Source organism: Oncorhynchus gorbuscha, linkage group LG21 (assembly GCF_021184085.1).
Source record: "Oncorhynchus gorbuscha isolate QuinsamMale2020 ecotype Even-year linkage group LG21, OgorEven_v1.0, whole genome shotgun sequence".
Taxonomy (NCBI): Eukaryota; Metazoa; Chordata; class Actinopteri; order Salmoniformes; family Salmonidae; genus Oncorhynchus; species Oncorhynchus gorbuscha.
The window spans coordinates 43,627,619-43,648,010 of record NC_060193.1 but is presented as its reverse complement, the minus strand read 5'-3'; the positions used below and the strand labels follow the sequence as shown (position 1 = coordinate 43,648,010).

The following is a 20,392-nucleotide window of genomic DNA, read 5'->3' as shown; positions in this document are numbered from 1 at the left end:
ATTTATTGCTCTGTTAGAGGCTGTAAAGAATTACAATGCTTCATGCTTGAGGGTTAACCACAGGTTTTTAATAACAAGACAACCCTCAATGTGTTGAATGTAATTACATTATTAGATATCCATCTCATTTGATAGGTTTTGATCAGCTCAGAAACGGACTCTTAGCACATATTTACATTGTACTGGAATGACTGGCAACCAGCAGTATAAAGTACTACTTAAGTTGTTTTTTGGGGTAACTTTTACTTCACTACATACCTATAGAAAATATTGTACTTTTTACTCCATACATTTTCCCTGCCAACCAAAAGTACTTGTTACATTTTGAACGCTTAGCAAGACAGGACAATTGTGAAATTCACACACTTAAAAGAGAACACGTGGTCATCTTTACTCCCTATGGTCTGGCGGACTCACTAAACACATGCTTCTTTTGAAAATAATATCTGAGTGCTGGAGTGTGTCCCTGGCTATCTACATTTTAAAAACAAGAAAATGGTGCCGTCTGCTTTGCTTAATATAAGGAATTTACTTGTGATACTTAAGTATATTTTAGCAATTACATTTACTTTTGATAATTAAGTACATTTAAAACCAAATACTTTTCGACTTTTACTCAAGTAGTATTTTACTGGGTGACTTTCACTTTCTATTAAAGGCATCTATACTATTACTCAAGTATGACAATTGGGTACTTTTTCCACCACTGCTGGCCACAAATACATAGGAAATATGAGAGGCAGAATTTGGGAGCCTGCCTTTGACAAGGGGAATGCTGGACCAGAGTGTCTGTCCGCCTCAGAGTTGAATAACCAACCTCTTCCGGACTTTATTCTTTTGCACCATCTCCATGGAAACTGTGGCATCATACAAAGGCACCGGGTACTCTAGCTGGGGCCTGCATAAGACAGAGGGCAAAGTGAGCACTGTCCACCAGGATAAACACAAACTCATCAACATACCAAGAACAAATGTGCAGTATAACCATGCTTATTCAAACATATATTTTTTTAAAACTTTTCACCCCTCTCGTGATATCCAATTGGTAGGTAGTCTTGTCCCATTGCTGCAACTCCCAAGGTCGAGAGCCATGTGTCCTCCGACACACGACCCTGATAAGCCGCACTGCTTGACACACTGCTCGCTTAACCTGGAAGCCAGTCGCATCAACGTGTTGGAGGAAACACCGTACAGCTGGCGACCGAAGTCAGCGTGCACGTGCCCGGCCCGCCACAAGGAGTCGATAGAGCACGACGGGACAAGGACATTCCGGCCAGCAAAACCCTCCCCGAACCCGGACGATGCTGGGCCAATTGTGCGCCGCCTCATGGGTCTCCCGGTCGAAGCAGACTGCTACACAGCCTGGGATCGAACCCGGGTCTGTAGTGACACCTCTAGCTCTGCGATGCAGTACCTTAGACCACTGTGCCACTCAGGAGGCCCTAGCTTATTCACACTTGCACTGCATATACACACTCATTATTGCAGTTCTGTACCTTAAGGTTCCAGTGGAAAGCTTCTCCACTATATCCTTCATGATGTCTGAAAAGGAGCATGTAAGGTTAACATGTAACATATTAGCAATTCTATTATCCATGCTCAACCCCTTATATCAGATTTTCATTTCAATATGTCTTTCATCTCAATGAATTATAGTTAGGAGATTTTAAAATTCCTGCCCCCTCCAGAGGCTGACCCAGAGGGGCTGGGGTAAGCTAAAGGATACGGAGGTACCTCCCTTGGCGGGCACTGGATGCCCCCCACACTTCCTCGTTGAGGAAAGACAGGGAGGCGGCCTTCAGGAAGAGGCTGCGGCTATCTGGAGGGTCCAGCTGAGAAAGAGAAGCGAGACGAGCCAAGATTAAACCCCAAACAAAGACACTGTGTACAAACTTGAGCAAATCCACTTGAAGGTCAATGGGAAGACATAAATACACATTAATACAGGAAACACCATCTAACCCAGATCTCTTCACTACTCCCAACATGACATTGGCAGCGTTCATGGTCTTTTTTTGCAGTATGTTTAACTTCTCAGAAAGCACACATTAATAAGCTGTAACAAACAAACAATATTTCAATCACCCATGGTATGTATGAGTGTGACAAGTAGTGATGAATAAATCTTATATGATGACTAGTGGAAATGAACTGTCAAATGGCTACTAAAATTCAACACGGATGGATAGAATACTTGACTTTATCGAAAACTTCAACAAGCATTTCTCAACGGCTGGCCATGCCTTCCTCCTGGCTACTCAAACCTTCGGTGATGTCATCTACAATATAGCTTCCAATACTCTACTCAGCAAACTGGATGCAGTTTATCACAGTGCCATCCTTTTTGTTACTAAAGCACCTTATGCCACCCACCACTGCGACCTGTATGCTCTAGTCTGCTGGCCCTTGCTACATATTCGTCACCATACCCACTGCCCTGGCTCCAGGTCATCTACAAGTCCATGCTAGGTAAAGCTCCGCCTTATCTCAGTTCACTGGTCACGATGGCAACACCCACTCGTAGCATGCGCTCAAGCAGGTGTATCTCACTGATCATCCCTAAAGCCAACAACTCATTTGGCCGCCTTTCTTTCCAGTTCTCTGCTGCCTGTGACTGGAACGAATTGCAAAAAAAATCGCTGAAGTTGGATACTTTTATCTCCCTCACCAACTTCAAACATCTGCTATCTGAGCAGCTAACCGATCGCTGCAGCTGTACATAGTCTATCGGTAAATAGCCCACCCAATTTTACCTACCTCATCCCCATACTGTTTATATTTATTTACTTTTCTGCTCTTTTGCACACCAGTATCTCTACATGTACATGACCATCTCATCATTTATCACTCCAGTGTTAATCTGCAAAATTGTAATTATTCACCTACCTCCTTATGCCTTTTGCACACAATGCATATAGACTCTTTCTTTTTTTTCCTCTACTGTGTTATTGACTTGTTAATTGTTTACTCCATGTGTAACTCTGTGTTGTCTGTTCACACTGCTATGCTATATCTTGGCCAGGTCGCAGTTGTAAATGAGAACTTGTTCTCAACTAGCCTACCTGGTTAAATAAAAGGTGAAAAAAAATACTGCCAACTACCTGCAGGTTTTGCTCAGTTGTAACCCAGTGACCTCCGACCCCAATCAGGGTGATAATAATAATAGGGCAGAAGACACCTGGCCTCTGGCTCCTCCTCATGCAATCTCACTTGAGAGAACACACACACACACACACACACACACACACACACACACACACACACACACACACACACACACACACACACACACACACACACACACACACACACACACACACACACACACACACACACACACACACACACACACCATTTTCCTTCTATTCCTGTCACACACACACACACACACACCATTTTCCTTCTATTCCTGTTACAAACCTTTACGGTTTTGTGTTAAGATACAAAAATCACAGAAGCACACACTCACAGCACTATGATTCATGTTAGATAAAGCTAGCGAGCATAATGGATAACAACAACCTACGGCCCTACATTGGCTTCTTACCTCCGGAGTCCATGACAATGTCCACCCCTAGACCGCCCGTCTCTTCCAAACAAGAATCCACCAGGTCTACCTTGGCATCCCACACACCTATCACCCTGGCTAGACACAGGACAGGGGAAACCCTTTTGAAGGCTACATGCCAAACAGTGTACAAACAATAAATAAGCATTTTTGGTACTCCATTTCCCTCCAAGAGGACACACACACAAGACCTACCTACAAGAGACTCTCGCACTCCTAGAATGCGTGATTTGAGTGGAAAAGTGACAGAGGAAACAGAGAGCATAGACTAGGATTAAATACTACAGGCCAGTTTCCCAGTGAATTTCCATCAAGCACGCTTTTCAGTCTGGGACTATGCTTAACCTGTGTCTGAGAAACCGGGCCCCATGTCTTGCTGTCAGAACTTTACTACTGTATTTTTCATGATGAGAGTGGTTTAGGTAACAGATAATAACGCTGTCTCTTCGCATTCGTTATTACCAGGCTGCATCAATCAATTTACAATCCTCAACTTCCAACACCTTCTCTACTGTGACACCGCTACTCTATTCACACACACGCCCCCCTCCCTGTTCTCACCGACGCTGGGCCGAAGCCAGTACTTTGACTCCATGGTAGTGGGCCAGCTGGATGGCCAGAACTCCAAAGGGCTGAAAGGTATAAACACAGCCAAAATAGCAGTTAGTAGTCTTGTTCTCTTAAAGAGAAATGGTGTGCTACTATTAAGATTCTTTGCTGACATCTTCTTGTGATGTCCAACTGTGGATTTATACCGTGCCATTGAATGCTCAGATGAGGGGCCACTATGGGGAAATACCTACACTGGCTCCGTCCAGCACCAGCAGAGTGTGCCCGGATGCCATACGGGCTAGGGTATCGAGGGCTGTATAGGCCCGCAGTCCATCCCGAATGGCCCCTGCCGCCTCCACCCAGCTCAACTTCTCTGGCTTCTGCACTGGTGAGCGAACACAAGTCACTCATTATTGCAGAAGGAACAATTAATTTGTACCAACAAATCCCTTTATTACTTTGTTAATTTGTACCAACAAATACTAATAGATGCTATAGATATACTCTTGCGTAACTTTTGGATGTGTGCAACATACCAAGATGATGCTCGTTGATGACAACGGCATCGCACAAACCAGACATTGCTGTATCCAAGGGCAGAATTCCTGTCATGTGGAAGAAGGGTAAAGCAAAGCCTAGATAAATACACAATGGTCATAACCCAAAAAATATAAAAAGGGTCTTTCAATAGGTTATCGGGAACATGGCCGTTGACAATATAAAAATAATCAAAATAAGGGGATGTTTTGAAGCTCTATGATTTATCCTTATGTAGCAGGTTCAGATCCCACCTGTAACATTTACCTACAACTTCATCATCAGGTTGGAAAAAGGTCACCTTAGGCCCAACTGAAAACAGGACAAAAAATTGCAAAAGATTAAAGGTTTGCTCCAAAAATATAGCACATTGTGTAATTAACATCAAAGTGATAAACAAGGACAATTAGTGGATATTCTGTTTACCTTGGAGGACGATCCCAACAATCTCCCTCCCTACTGGCACCAGGTCCCTTTGGAACTTTAGATCCTCGTGGAGCTAACCAGAGGAGAGAGGGTAAGGAAATGTGACAAATAGCCCATACATGCTGTGTGGTCATATAAGGCAGGCCTATCCTATAGCAACACACATACTTTGGTCTAAAAAAAAATACAGGGGCTGATACTTATTTTCAGCAGCATATTGAGAGCGACAACAGTAAGTCTTGTCCATTATGACTGAGACAGTAGGGCTATTGCTAGGTCAATATAGTCAACATTGACAACACAATGAGTATAACACATATTTACACTTACTTTTATATCCAGTGGACTAAGGGCACATGCCTTCACTTGCACTTTGACCTGGTTGCTACCAAGGGCACTGGGTACATTCTGTGACATGTTGAAAAGACAATCAGTGAGTTTGTCAGACAGCAAACTAGCGTTATGAGCCCTCCTGCGAAAACTGTTGGCATGCTAGACTAAAGTGACAGCTACATTATTATGCTGGGCACTCACCGTCTCCCGGACGACAAATTTCGCATCTGCAGCGGTTTCACCCAGTTTACAGTAAAGCCCTTTCATGGTGGAAAAACGGTCCGCATGCAGGTGAAATTCACGCGCAATAAGAGCAACTAACGTTAGCTAGCAATGCTGTTTGTTTATCTGTGCATTGAAAGTAGAAACTTGTACTGCCAAAATTATTGTTGAACCGTGTCAATGAGTATGCAGATATCTTACAAAACAAATACATGTCATTTTGGACATATTATATTAGTTAACGGTCTTCGGTTAAAAGAAAATGGGCAGAAAGTTAGCTAACTACACGCATCAACAAATATTTGTATGTTTTCCTTTAGTTCCTCTGTACGCCCAAAAATGTTGATACCGCGAGATTGGCTTAAGCTGCCCATTGGTCTTTTGTTTTATCGCATTCACAAAATTCATTGTCAATCAACGATTATAGTCCAATAGGGCACTTCCATCACATTTTTGCTATTTATGATTAGTACAATTTTACGTCGATCATATTATATCGTTCGCTGATTGGCTCGATACTGCCGATAGTCAGAAAACTCAACATCTCGCGGTAGTACCCCATTTTCCAATTTGCTTAGCCTTACGGCGGGCCCATGGTGGAAGGGAATTTGGAATTAAAGGGAAAATATATCGCTAAATCGACCATTCGATTTTATCTTATAAGTACAAACAGTACCTTAGCTTATCAATTATTTAAGAATGGAAAACGAATGACGAGGTAAGAAAAATATGTTAATCAATCAGTACAAATTTGGAAGAATTTCTGGCTAGCGCTAACTGGTAACAGTAACGTTAGCTGGTAGGGGGCAGACCAGACGGTCGGTAGGAAAGTGCAGTGCAGCGATTATCAACCCATTTCGTGTTATTAGTTAGCTAACCAGTCAGATGCCATTGTATGCATTTTAGTGTATGATGTTTCCAAGGTTCCTTACCCTGCTAACTAGTTAGCCAACCAAGTTAATTTGTGTTGAATGTGATGTTAACGTTAGTTAGCAACCAGTCGGATTAATCAGACTGTAATGCACAACTAATTGTTAAATTATACACAGGCTGAAACAGTTGTGTGCAAAATCGTGTAAATGTTCCTTACAAAACAGAATGTTGTATATTTGAACGTATTCTACCGGTTGCCTGTGTGGTTTGTCCTTCCCTTCAACTGCTCTTAATATGAGACAAAATATCCACAGGAAAGTATTGTGTACCCGACTGTTTAGAGCGCAAGTTGGTAGCTACATATTATTTATTATATGGTTGGGTTCGTCACTGAGGGAAAGGTATATATTTGATATTCGGTTCTCTCGTCAATAGATATTGACCCAAGCATACCTACCTATTGCTAAAAAGTTGGGTAAATAAACTATTCTTTCCTGTGGATATTACCCTCAAATTTTAAGCAGCTGACTGCACAACTGCACAGACAACCGGTAGAATAAGTTTCAATGTCATTTTTTGCAACATTCTGGTTTGTAAGGAACATTTTACAAGATTTTTCACACGTGTCCGGCTGCATATACCAATTAATTATGTATTACAGCCTGACTACTCAGACTACTCAGACAATCAATCATATAAGCCAACCGGCGAAGCAGACTGACTAGCTAGCTAACGAAGCTGCATTGACAGTTATCTTGCTAGCTAGGTATGCTTTATTTTGTGCTGTGGGCTCTTTAAGAATTTAAATTTTATGCTTAGCTTCAATAGGAATGACATGGCCATAGCTTTGTATTTGCAATCGAAAAGAAGGCTCTAGACCTGGCCATATCTAACAAGAACTGTGCTGTGCCCTTGCCCTGAAATCATTAGTCTTGCACAGGTTGGATTATGTTGTTTCTTTTGCTTAGCTGATGAAATGAATATCCCTCACAAACATGTCTACTCTAGGATATTTCTGTCTGACATCTCGCCATGCCACTACGCGTGCATTTGCGTGTGTATTTGTCAGAGAGAGACCGGCAGAGAAAGAAAGGGCATGATTTTTAACAGCAATGTTTGGCATTGCCTCACACCCTGTGGGTCAATCTAAACCTAGCCCCGCTGTCTGATGCTGTCTAGAAGCCATGCCAGTTTAGCTGTCAAGAAAGATCATATAAATGATCAATGTGCATTGAACTTTGTTGTTGGCAGTGATACCCTACCCCAAATTATCTCTATTTGAGGGGCATGAAGGAAGTGACATGCTTTGATTTTGTAATATGATTTTGGTCACCGCATAGAATCCTTTTGCCACCGTAGTTTTGCTTTCCAGTGTTATAGCCTGCTGAGTTTTGTTTGACTTGTAGGAGACCCACTATACTGCTCTGGTGCCAATGATTAGTGTTAGTGTGCTAATTCAGTTATTTGGTTTTCTGCTTTGTCTTACCACATCTTAACAGCAAAGGCTGGTTGGAACTCTGCTTTGCTAGACTTGCATCTCCCTCTCAAATGGGGCTTTGTATTTTTCTTCATCAGCTTTATTCAATATCATAGAGTAGGGCTGGGCGGTATATACCAGTATTGATGCATGGACCATTATGGGTTTTTACTTTCTTACATCTGCAAACAACTAGTTTGTTTTTCCTTGGCATGTTTTAGCTAAATTGTGTTAGCCTCTAATGCTAATCGCTAGCTAGCTATTAAATGTACTGAGTCAAAGAAAACGTAGCTAGCTATACAGCCTGATACCAGTGATGGTGTAGGCCTAAATCAGCGTGTTGTTTGTGCAACAGTATCTTTTAAATCAAAGAGGAATAGGCAAAGCATGAATATGTTGTCAACATGAAGAAACATTTAATGTAGCCAAAGATTATATGGTCTCCTATAAAACACTGACCAACACTTTGGTTCCTACCCTGTCACAATAACTCCTCCCTGACATTTTCATTCGTTGTCATATCAAATTCGTTTATGACCATTCCATTTACTCCATTGCAGCCATTATTATGAGTCATCCTCCCTTCAGCAGCCTCCACTGTTATATTCTAAATATACAATTTGAATAAACATTCTATTTCCATGATTCCAACTGTTCACCCTAGTGTTTTGATGTAAAGCACAAGTCAAATTTCAATTGCAACATTTGGTTAAAAATAAGGTCTAGATTTTTTTTTTTTCATATTGTGCAGCCCTACGTGGCAGTTTGGAAATTATCTCAAATGAGTGCAGGAATTGATTAAAATGAAGGAAATTATTTTTGGTTTAATTGAACAGTATTAAACCATCAGAATGGAGAAACCCATTGAAATCACTTCGAATGTATGTGTTGCCACCCTAGGTTCACATACTACTCAAAGCAAATTTCAAAAACACAAAATACAGTCATATCAAAAGAAAATAACCTGATATGATCATTTGGCCGTATCACCCAGCACTACCATAGTCAAGGCAAGAAAATACAGAAAATTGCGCTGTCTGATAGAAAATGCAATCTTGTTGATGGTAGGTAGATTTTCAATGCATATAGTATTGACTTGGCTTTTGAACTGGGGCTGTGCTGATGTAGGATCTGGGAATTTTCCTCTACGGGCTGAACATGGTGTGCTTATTGCAGAGAGAATTCCAGACTTATCAAGTTAATTGAATTGCCTCCGATGCCAACTAGTGCAGGGAAAACGGCCCACCAAACCTCCTAATCTTTTCTGCGATTTTACATTAACCTTTGACGATGTTGATCCGCATCGGGGCTTATGGGCTGACTGATAGGTAACAGGCGTGTGTGTGTGTGTGTGTGTGTGTGTGTGTGTGTGTGTGTGTGTGTGTGTGTGTGTGTGTGTGTGTGTGTGTGTGTGTGTGTGTGTGTGTGTGTGTGCGCGCTTGCATGCACGTGAAAGAGCTTTGGCTTCACTGTTGCTGATACTGCAACGCTCCTATCGCCCCTGGGTTGCTCAGCTACAGGGCAACCATGCCTTGACATTGGCTGGAGCATGGTATTTCAGGTCCTCAACAGAAAAGTGTCTCATTAAATCTACCCACCAGCAGTCCACACAGTCAACTGCAGTCCATTTTCAGCACAATTAGACTGCCAATGCAACATGATGTAGGTTACAGCCAGATATGTTTCAAAGATGCAGGCAATGCCCTTGTCTTGGCGTGCACCATAGACGCTGTCGCTACCCCAGTGCCCCGTTCTCCACCTCAACCTTTTGATTATTGACCAGTGGACCAGTGCTGCCCTTTGGTCACCAGACTACCAATCGGTTGCACATCATTCACTGCAGCATCTGTGGGCCCGAGATTGACAAGTTATATAGTCGTCTGTTTTTAAAAAACACCAACACCCTTATATCCAAGGTCATGTTAGTTTGATGAGCGATAGTTCTGATGTTGGTGCTGCAGTTTTGGAGTAGGATTCCCTCAAATACTCTGCATGCAGTTTGGACCTCTCTTGGGAATGGTGGAAAGAACTCTGTGTGCTGCACAGTTCTCAATTTGGTTGTACAGTGCATTAAGTATTCAGGCCCCTTGACTTTTTCCACACTTTGTTACGTTACAGCCTTATTCTAAAATGTATTAACCCCCCCCCCCCATCAATCTACACACAATACCTCATACTGACGAAGCAAGAAAACATTTTTTAGAAATGTTTGCTAATTTATGTATATTATTTTTACTGAAACAACACGTTTACATAAGTATTCAGACCATTTACTCAGTACTTTGTTGAAGCACCTTTAGCAGCAATTACAGCCTCTACTCTCCTTGGGTATGACGCTACAAGCTTGGAACACTTGTATTTTGGGAGTTTTTCCCATTCTTTTCTGCAGATCCTTTCAAGCTCTGTCAGTGTTGGATGGCGAGTGTTGCTGCATAGCTATTTTCAGGTCTCTCCAGAGATGTTTGATGGGGTTCAAGTCCGGGCTCTGGCTGGGCCACTCAAGGACATTCAGAGACTTGTCCCAAAGCCACTCCTTCATTGTCTTGGCCTTGTGCTTAGGGTCATTGTCCTGTTGGAAGATGAACCTTCGCCCCCAGTCTGTGGTCCTGAACACACTGGAGCAGGTTTTTATCAAGGATCTCTCTGTACTTTGCTCCGTTCATCTTTCCCTTGAGCCTGACTTGTCTCCCAGTCCTTGCCACTGAAAAACCTCTCCACAACATGATGCTGCCACCACCATTCTTCACCGTAGGGATGGTGCCAGGTTTCCTCCAGACTGAATGCTTTAGCCTGATTGCCAAACGCCACATCTTGTTTTCATCAGACCAGAGAATCTTGTTTCTCATGGTCTGAGAGTCCTTTAGGTGCCTTTTGGCAAACTCCAAGCCTTACATTGCACTCCACGAGGAGCCTGCATTGCAGGCAGACTACCTGTTACGCGAGGGCAGCAAGAAGCCAAGGTAAGTTGCTAGCTAGCATTAAACTTATCTTACAATCAATCTTAACATAATCACTAGTTAACTACACATGGTTTTATGATACTACTAGTTTATCGGGACAGAAGCTATACTGTTACACTGGCAATACTAAAGTGCCTATAAGAACATCCAATAGTCAAAGTATATGAAATACAAATCGTACAGAGAAATAGTCCTATAATTCCTATAATAACTACAACCTAAAACCTGGGAATATTGAAGACTCATGTTAAAAGGAACCACCAGCTTTCATATGTTCTCATGTTCTGAGCAAGGAACTTAAACGTTAGCTTTTTTACATGGCACACATTGCACTTTTACTTTCTTCTCTAACACTTTGTTTTTGCATTATTTAAACCAAATTGAACATGTTTCATTATTTATTTGAGGCTAAATTTTTTGTTTTTATGTATTATATTAAGTTAAAATAAGTGTTCACTCAGTATTGTTGTAATTGTCATTATTAGAAAGAAAGAAAAATCGGCCGATTTTAAAATAGGTATAGTTATTTGGGTCCACCAATAATCGGTATCGGCGTTGAAAAATCATAATCGGTCGATCTCTAGTTTTGATTGCTTTTTCTCACAATGCTTTTTTTTGCCACTATTAGTATTCTACTGAGCACCTCAAGGACACCTATATAAGTCACTTGATTACTTAAATAACCACCCCACCTGTGCAGGGATTCTTCTGATGTAACCCATGGACGTTTAAGTCTGTAAAAAAAAGTTTGAGTGCAGGAAAAATCAGACACTAGTTGAGTGTCTGGAGCATCAGCATTTGTGGGTTCGATTACAGGCTCAAAATGGCCAGAAACAAATAACTTTCTTCTGAAACTCGTCAGTCTATTCTTGTTCTGAGAAATGAAGGCTATTCCATGTGAGAAATTGCCAAAAAACTGAATATTGCGTACAATGCTGTGTTCTACTCCCTTCACAGAACAGTGCAAACTGGTTCTAACCAGAATAGAAAGAGGAGTAGGAGGTCCCGGTTAAGTTTGAGCACAAGAACGCAGCATTAGCCATGGCATAATGCATACAATCGCAGGAGATTATCTTTAAAAACTGCAACATTTTCTCTCAGGTCCATGGCTAAATGTGTAGAATTGCAGGAAAATGTATGTTAAAACTGCAAAATTGTATCCTGGCTCCATGGAAAAATTAATTGAACTGCAAGAAATTGTCTTAAATGCTAAAATTGCTAAAGAAAAGATGGGGGGCCTCCTATGGTTTTCTCAATTTCAACTGTGCCGACAGCGCTCATAACTTTTTTTGCGTGTAAAATAATCTTTATGAAAGTATTTTTTTCCCTATTTTATAAATAATAGATGTGATTACAAATGTGTTTTCACATAAATAAATGGGTTCATTATTATGCTACATGATTTACATATTTAATAGTGTCCATGGAAGTTTTTGTAGGTCAACTAGTTTTTTGGAGTCCAGCATTCAAATATATAAAAAAAATCCCGTTTGATTCATTTAAAACAAAAATGTTTAAGTGGACAAAAAGTCATAATACATTTTGTCTTCCAAATCTTATTGTTCCCAATGCATAATATTGTCCACCATATATCTTTAGTATTGTCATCCATGTGAGTATCAAAAACACAGTGAGACTGTCTTGCAATTTATGTATACATCATTTACCATATTTCTTAAGTTCTGTAGCAGTTCAATAAAAGGTGTTTTAAACTCTCCATCACTACGATTTGGCATTGCCACGTCCCCTGCCACGCCCACCACCTAAGGCCCTTTTTGATCCAGAAAAAAAATACTCCTGTGCCATTAGTCAGCCCCACTTGATGCTGTTCACCTTAACGAGTAGGGTTGTGACTCGCAATGTTTTTTCCATGGCAAAACTGAAAACACGAAGCAGGCCACCTATTAGGTCATTTAATAACCTGCTGTATGTAAAATATTGTTTGCTGTAGCTTGGAAAACAACTAAACGTGGCTCTAAATGACAACATACGGTTTCCTTCCAACATTAGGGCTGTTTTTCTAAATAACGTAAATCCAGTTTTTTTTGTTTCCTTGCCATGATACTAATGAGGATCGCGTTACTGGTAGGGTCTCGGCCCTAATATTTAGGCCATATCAAATCAAATTTTGTCACATGCACCGAATACAACAAGTGTAGACCTTAGAGTGAAATACTTACTTACAAGCCCTTAACCAACAATGCAGAGTAAAGAAAAAGTTTGAAACATGTCCTAAATAAACTAAAGGAAAAATGGTAAAACAGTTCAAATAATAATCACGAGGCTATATAAAAGGGGTACTGGTACCGAGTCAATGTGCAGGGGTACGGGGTAATTGACGTAAAATGTACATGTAGGTAGAGGTAAAGTGACCATGCATAGATAATAAAGTAGCAGCAGTAGTAGCAGCAGCAGCGAATGGCAAGAAAAAGTATGTGAACCTTGGTGCTCCGGTCATCAAATTTGATCTGATCTTCATCTAAGTCACAACAATAGACATAGTGTGCTTAATCTAATAATGCACAAATTATTGTATTTTTCTTGTCTATATTGAATACATAATTTAAAAATGCATAGTGTAGGTTGGAAAAAGTATGTGAAACCCTAGGCTAATGACTTCTCCAAAGCTAATTGGTGTCAGGAGTCAGCTGACCTGGAATCCAATCAATGAGACAAGATTGGAGATGTTGGTTTGAGCTGCCTTGCCCGATAAAAAAAAACACCCACAAAATTTGAGTTTGCTATTCACAAGAAGCATTGCCTGATGTGAATCATGCCTCGAATTAAAGAGATCTCAGAAGACCTACGTTTAAGAATTGTTGACTTGCATAAAGCTTGAAATGTTTACAAAAGTATCTCTAAAAGCCTTGTAAGACCAATTGTCTATAAATGTAGAAAGTTCAGCACTGTTGCTAATTTCCCTAGGAGTGGCCGTCCTGCAAAGATGACTGCAAGAGCAGAGTGCAGAATCCTCAGTGAGGTTAAGAAGAATCCTAGAGTGTCAGCTAAAGACTTACAGAAATCTCCGGAACATGCTAACATGACGAATCTACGATAGGTAAAACAAGAATGGTGTTCATGGGAAGACACCACGGAAGAAGCCACTGCTGTCCAAAAAAAAAACATTGCTGCACGTCTGAAGTTTGCAAAAGTGTACATGGCAACTGGCAAAATATTATATGGACAGATGAAACTACAGTTGAGTTGTTTGGAAGGAACACACAATACTATGTGTGGAGAGAAAAAAAGACAGCACCCCAACATCAAAACCATCCCAGCTGTAAAGTATGGTAGAGGGAGCATCATGGTTTAGGCTGCTTTGCTGCCTCAGGGCCTGGACAGCTTATCATTGGCGGCAAAATTAATTCCCAAGTTTATCAAGACATTTTGCAGGAGAATGTAAGGCTATCTGTCTGCCAATTGAAGCTCAACAGGAGTTGAGTGATAAAATAGGACAACGACCTAAAACACAGAAGTCAACAGAAGAAAATACCCCTTCTGGAATGGCCCAGTCAGTCCTGACCTCAACCCCATTTGAGATGCTGTGCCATGACCTCAAGAGAGCAAGTTCACACCAGACATCCCAAGAATATTGCTGAAATGAAGCAGTTTGGTAAAGATGAATGGTCCAAAATTCCTCCTGACTATTGTGCAGGTCTGATCCGCAATTACAGAAAACATTTGGTTGAGGTTATTGCTGCCAAAGGATGGTCAACCAGTTATTAAATCCAAGGGTTCACGTACTTTTCCAACCCTACATGTTTACACTGCATGTTCAATGAAGACATGAAAATGTATAATTGTTTGTGCGTTATTAGTTTAAGCAGACTGTGTTTGTCTATTGATCCGACCTAGATGAAGTTCAGATCAAATTTTATAACAAATTTATGCAGAAATCCAGATTTTTCTAAAGGGTTCACATACTTTTTCTTGCCACTGTATGTGTGTGGAGTCAATATGCGTGTTTGTGTCCAGTGTAGTATATGTGGGAATGTGGTCAGTCCAGTGAGTGTACATGGATCCTGTGCAAGAGAGTCAGTGCAAAAACCTATAATAGATGAGAATAAAATAAGGTTGCCACTGCAAATAGTCCAGTTAGCCATTTGATTAACTTAACAGTCCCTCAACTTGTCATAGCCACTTTTGTCCTCCAGTGTGTCACTGCTTTGGACGTTAACAATACAGGAATGTCATAACGGTGGGTGGCACAGGACTTTCACACCGGAGTGGATGTCTAGGCGTTGCTAGTGAGGGTGAAGTGGGGGGGCTATTATTACCCCTCACACTGTCCCATCACCCCATGCCCCAATTAAGACGGAGAGAGAACAAAAACACATCGACTTCCAGTTCCACACACATTTTGTTCATCATCGTAATTCCCTCATCCACTTAATGACGATGGAAGAATTAGCCCAAAGAGTAATGCCCAGGATTTATTATTGCTTTGTCTGGTTGGTTGTTGTGTATCAGGGATATATTCAACCTCCCCTGGAGTTAACATGGTCAGCTCAGACACAGAGAAAACAGCCATAAGCCTGACTTAGTGTACTCAGGGCTTAGTGGACACACATCTGCTATGGCGGACTCAATGAGAGGGCCTTGGCCCCATGTCACCCTAAAGCATTAGTTACTAATCATTTATGCATACATACAGTGCCTTCAGGAAGTATTCACACCCCCTGACTTTTTCCACATTTTGTTGTGCTACCAAATTTTTGGGTCACTGGCCTACTACACACAATGTCAGTGGAATGATGTTTATTGATATTTTTACAAATTAATTAAAAATGAAAAGTACATCAGAATTGAAATGTCTCAAGTCAATAAGTATTCAACCCCTTTTATTTATGGCAATCCTAAATAAGTTCAGGAGTAAAACTTCGCTCAACAAGTTTCATAAGTTGCATGGACTCACTCTGCAATAATACTGTTTACCTCATTTCTGTACCCTACACATACAATTATCTGTAAGTTCCACAAAGACCAAGGAGGTTTTCCAATAACTCACAAAGGGGACCTATTGGTAGATGGGTAAAAATACATTGAATAAAGCAATTGTACACACAAGGTTGCGCAAAACTACTTTTTTTTAGCAGGGATGTGCTGATCTACAGTGCTCTGCTCCACCTCGTACCTATGACTGCAGCACAGCCGTGCTAAAAGGGTAGTTTTGCACAACCTTCAGTGTACAATGGCTTTTCTACAATGGGTTACAATTGAAATAAAAACGTTATTTTTGATAAATGTGTTCATATGCTACTATTTCATCCATCAATGAAAATATAGGCCTAGTCCCAACACCTCTGTTTCTAGCCAAGCCATCAGTTATGTTGCCAGACACAATCGTGAAGTATTTTTGTTCTATATCTATGGACACAACCCAGTCGTTTGTTCTAAATGTTCCGTTTCCATGCTGGCTGGCAACACTCTTATCCCTTGCTTGCTGGCTAGTCAACTACGACTAACACAGGCGCGTCAAACTGCAGCAAGAACAACACAAAATGACTCGACCCAATAAAAACTGTGTTGAAATGATAGTGGATCTACATTCATACAGTTTCTTGACTGGGTCCAGCTCGCAAAAAATAATCTAAATGAAAGCTAGACAGTCAGGGAGCATTGACAATTTACAAACAAGACGGGTAGAGGACACTATTTTCACACTCACTGTTCTTTCCCTTTGGCCTCTATATTAGTTTGAGCAGTGGAAATGTGCAGAGGCAGTGTAACTGAGACAATCCATGTTGTCCTATGAGCAGGCAGAATGTTGTTCTGCACTGTTGTCCTGTCCTGCCCCCTGAGCTGTGAGTGACACTGCCGTGGTGTTGCACGGTAATATCACAGTACCAAAACATGATATCAACATTTTAGAATGCCTTGGCACTGTTTCGTTTGATACCACCAACTGTTTCAGCTCTATGAATCTAAAGCGTCTTTTTAAAATGTTTATAAAGTCAGTTTAGTTCATAAATTCAGCTAAGTTTAAAGCCACTAGTCTTTTGTGTGCACAGGTCCAGTAATCTCCACTTCACTTTCCTGCTATGATCACGTGACAGCTGTAATCAGCCAGCAGTGTCCCCTACCAACCCTCAATCACCTGCTTTTCTCCGCCCTGCTGTCAGTTTTCTTTTTTAAATCAAATTTAGCCGTGATGTCGAGCAGAGATGCAGATCCTGATGAGTCTTCTGTTATTAGATTTGTACATTTTGTTAAATTGGAGCAGTGCGTAAAGCGAGCTATGTTGATACGTTGTATAATTTCATCTGATATAACCAAGAGCACAGACCAGTCTGAGTAGACTTTGCAAGTTCTGTCATGTAGCCTCTGAGTGGCAGAGATGGAAAATGGAGCACCTGCTTTGTGACAGGCAAGCTTGAATCTTTACAGTAAAGAAAACGGCATCTGTAGCCTAAATGGTCCAAAATAAATGGACCCATATTACCGATACCTTTTTTTCCCGTATTGTGATTCACACACTTTTTTATATAATTTCACAAGCGGGCCATTTTAAACTAATCCCGAGTCACTAATTATTGGTTGTTCAGTCATGTTACCTTGATCGCTAACAAGCTGGTAACTTGACAGTAGGTTTATGCAAATTTGATTGGCACAGCAAGAAAGGAAAAGTGTCTGCTACTCATGAGATGTGCTTCAATGGTAGCATTCATATAGGCCTAAAATGTTTCATGTTTCTTTCTGGTGCTCCTTAATAAATAGTTTGGTGTTTGTGGGAGAGGTGTGTGTGTGTGTGTGTAAGGGAGACAGAGTGAGGAAGGGAGGGAGAGTTTGTGTGTTAACTAAAGAGAGTTTCATGCAGTGTTCACATTTCAGTGACAGATTTTTGGAGAACGGTTAGAAAACGTGAACAAGTGTGCGTCCAGGACAAGGCAAACAGGATGCTTGGCGACAGAATTATTTCCCCCACCGTGGTATCGCGATACTAGGCCTGGTATCGTATCGTTTGTAAAAAGTGGGTATCGTGACACCACTACACTGCAGTATACAGGGCCAAACAATACCACCACCTTCCTGTGTTGGGCCTCTTAAAAAGAGGGAAGTGGTGCATGAAATAGCGGGACACTTCGAGTCCCACAGTGGGGCTGAGGGAGAGAAGTTTTATACTGCAGGCCATAAAACTACTGAGCGAGGAGAACACTGGAGAGGAGAGAGGAAGTTGGTGTCTGAGCCTTAGACTCTGAGGAGAAGTAGGACTCAGTCATGACCAAAGTAATGACTCACCACTTCTTCCATCAAATCAAATTTTATTGGTCACATACACATGGTTAGCAGATGTTATTGTGAGTGTAGCGAAATGCTTGTGCTTCTAATTCCGACAGTGCCGCAATGTCTAACAGGTAATCTAACAATTCGACAACAGCTACCTAATACACACAAATCTAAGTCAAGGAATAATATATACATATAAATATATTCATGAACAATGACGGAGCGGCATAGGCAAGATGCAATAGATGGTATAAAATACAGTATGTACAGTGGCTTGCGAAAGTATTTACCCCACTTGGCATTTTTCATATTTTGATGCCTTACAACCTGGAATTAAAATGGAATTAAAATATATATTTTTTTAGGGGGGTTGTATCATTTGATTTACACAACATGCCAAGCACTTTGAAGATGCAAAATGTTTTTCTATTGTGAAACAAACATGAAATAATACAAACCTGAACTTCAGTGTGCATAACTATTCCCCTCCCCCAAAGTCAATACTTTGTAGAGCCACCTTTTGCAGCAATTACAGCTGCAAGTCTCTTGGGGTATATCTCTATACGCATTGGCACAATCTAGCCACTGGGATTTTTGCCCATTCTTCAAGGCAAAACTGCTCCAGCTCCTTCAAGTTGGATGGGTTCCGCTGGTGTAAGGCAATCTTTATGTCATACATCAGATTCTCAATTGGATTGAGGCATGGGCTTTGAATAGGCTATTCCAAGACATTTAAATGTTTCCCCTTAAACCACTCGAGTTTTGCTTTAGCAGTATGCTTAGGGTCATTGTCCTGCTGGAAGGTGAACCTCCATCCCAGTCTCAAATCTATGGAAGGCTGAAACAAGTTTTCCTCAAGAATTTCCCTGTATTTAGCGCCCATCATCATTCCTTCAATTCTGACCAGTTTCACATTCCATGCCGATTTAAAAACATCCCCACAGTATGATGCTTTCCCCACCCTGCTTCACTGTGGATGATGTTCTCGGGGTGATGAGAGGTTTTGGGTTTGCGCAAGACATAGTTATTTTTTCTTGGTGGCCTGCAAAGCTCAATTTTAGTCTCATCTCACTCTTCCGTAAAGCCCAGCTCTGTGGAGTGTACGGCTTAAAGTTGTCCTATGGACAGATATTGCAGTCTCTGCTGTGGAGCTTTGCAGCTCTTTCAGGGTTATCTTTGGTCTCTTTTTTTCCTCTGATTAATGCCCTCCTTGCCTGTTCCCTGAGTTTTGATGGGTGGCCCTCTCTTGGCAGGTTTGTTGTGGTGCCATATTTAAACCAAAAAAAGTTGAAGATATAGAGATGTATGCGTGTGTGTGTGGTGTGTGTATTAATATATAATATATGTATATGTATATGTATATGTATATGTATATATGTATATGTATATGTATATGTATATGTATATATATATGTATATATATATATATATATATATATATATATATATATATATATATATATATATATATCTGCTCAAAAAAATAAAGGGGACACTAAAATAACACGTCCTAGATCTGAATGAATGAAATATTCTTATTAAATACTTTTTTTCTTTACATAGTTGAATGTGCTGAAAACAAAATCACACAAAAATTATCAATGGAAATCAAATTGATCAACCCATGGAGGTCTGGATTTAGAGTCACACTTAAAATTAAAGTGGAAAACCACACTACAGGCTGATCCAGCTTTGATGTAATGTCCTTAAAACGATTCAAAATGAGACTCAGTAGTGTGTGTTGCCTCCACGTGCCTGTATGACCTCCCTACAACGCTTGGGTCTCCTGAGGGATCTCCTCCCTGACCTGGACTAAAGCATCCTCCAACTCCTGGACAGTCTGGTTCAACGTGGCGTTGGTGGATGGAGCGAGACATGATGTCCCAGATGTGCTCAATCGGATTCAGGTCTGGGGAACGGGCGGTCCAGTCCATAGCATTAATGCCTTCCTCTTGCAGGAACTGCTGACACACTCCAGCCACATGAGGTCTAGCATTGTCTTGCATTAGGAGGAACCCAGGGCCAACCGCACCAGCATATGGTCTCACAAGGGGTCTGAGGATCTCATCTCGGTACCTAACGGCAGTCAGGATACCTCTGGCGAGCACATGGAGGGCTGTGCGGCACCCCAAAGAAATGCCACCCCACACCATGACTGACCCACCGCCAAACCGGTCATGCTGGAGGATGTTGCAGGCAGCAGAACGTTTTCCACAG

At 41.1% G+C, this 20,392-nt stretch overlaps 1 protein-coding gene and 1 pseudogene across 1 annotated transcript in view; one reads left to right on the top strand and one right to left on the bottom strand.

The window, feature by feature from the left end:
- Positions 1-46: 46 nt before the first annotated feature.
- LOC124007745 lies at positions 47-5,974 on the bottom strand (annotated as a pseudogene).
- Positions 5,975-6,212: 238 nt separating this feature from the next.
- The window catches only part of itsn1 (intersectin 1 (SH3 domain protein)), a 70,365-nt gene continuing 56,185 nt past the window's right edge, over positions 6,213-20,392 (top strand). Inside the window, 1 exon segment of the mRNA XM_046318369.1 lies at positions 6,213-6,356. The gene's annotated coding sequence lies outside the window, so the exon portion shown is untranslated.